Consider the following 1,472-nt stretch of genomic DNA (forward strand, 5'->3'; position numbering starts at 1 on the left):
AGGCATGTGGATGTGGAGTGATCAGCCTGTCTGACCTAAAGTCAGAAGTGTCTAATTTTTCCTGTCAGAGAAGGCTAACAGGATGCAGAAGCTGGAGTTTCTGTCAAGTAGACAAGATCCTATTACCTGTACAGTCAAAGTGTCTTTTAGTTAGCTATACTGTCTGCTGATGAGACACTGTTTTCGATTTTCTTACAGGAGATCGTCTTGTGAAGACACCCTAAAGCTCTCCTTAGGTCATATACTGATCAAATGACTATTGGGAGAGAGAAAATGCAAAACTGGGCAGTTCCTCTAAAACTATTCTTTCTGCTAGTTCAAGAGCTGAGAACTCTTTTTCATAACAGCCATGAGTTAATATAGAAAGATGCTGATGAGCAGAAAGTATTATTCAGGCAATGCTTTTTATTTCTTTTGGTGAAGTAATGTGAGTATTGCCTACAAATTCATGATTTTTATATTTAACCTGAAAGTGGATTCATGTATTGTATTCCATACTAGATTATGTAAACTGATGCCAGTGTATTGTTTTCCTCTATGATGCATTGAATATACCTTACCAAACCTCATCTGAACCACCAAGAGCCTTTTCAGCATACTTATCCTTCTGTAAGCAGAAAAAGAAATGTAGGTAGCCATGTTGCTAAGTCAATGCAGCAGCTGTTACCCCGCACATGCCTGATCTCGTCTGATCTCGGAAGCTAAGTAGGGTCAGGCCTGGTTAGTACTTGGATGGGAGACCGCCCGGGAATACCGGGTGCTGTAGGCTTATACCATAGTCTTTTGAGACTGAAGGTTGCCAACCAATTTAAAATCAGGATGTCTTTCATAAACCAGGTTGACGTAGTGGTTCTGGAGTTGGATTTAGACCTGGAAGATCCAGGTTCAAATTCCCACTCAGCTATGAAGCTTCCTGGGTGATCTCGGGCCAGTCACCATCTTTCAGCCTCACCTACCTTGCGTTGTAAAAGGAGAGAAGGAACCATGTGCACCACCCTGAGTTCCTTGGAGGAATGTGAAAAATAAATTTGGTTGGGACCTTATCCTTATTCCAGGGTGGTGTAGTGGTTTGGGAGGTGAACTTCGACCACTTAAGTAGTAAGGTCTTAAGTAACACAAAGTAAAGAAGCAAACTACAAACAGCCACAGCCACGTTACAGATTTTGACATCTCTTATAAGGAACAATGCTTGGTGTTGCTACAGAGGAGAAAGAAAGGCTAGCCCAACCAGGACTCGCATTTGTTGTCTGTATTTGGTTGTTTTTTATAATGGTTGAGTGCTTGTATCTTTTATAGATTGTTTAATGAAAAAGCAACGTAGACCGTAGACACATTCTTCTCCCATCCTTCTCCTTCCTCATTATATTCTCTGGAGTTGGTTATTAATCTGAGGATGAGACAATTTTGTAGCAATGCAGGGTTCCTCCCATTTCTTTCTAGCAAAGTCAATTTCATGGGGAGAAAAAAAAATG

At 41.0% G+C, this 1,472-nt stretch overlaps 1 pseudogene; it reads left to right on the top strand.

Annotated features, from left to right (window-relative positions):
- Nucleotides 1–652: 652 nt before the first annotated feature.
- On the top strand, nucleotides 653–769 carry LOC136658233 (5S ribosomal RNA; annotated as a pseudogene).
- The last annotated feature ends 703 nt before the right edge of the window (nucleotides 770–1,472 follow it).

Source organism: Tiliqua scincoides, chromosome 7 (genome assembly GCF_035046505.1).
Source record: "Tiliqua scincoides isolate rTilSci1 chromosome 7, rTilSci1.hap2, whole genome shotgun sequence".
NCBI classification, from domain to species: Eukaryota; Metazoa; Chordata; class Lepidosauria; order Squamata; family Scincidae; genus Tiliqua; species Tiliqua scincoides.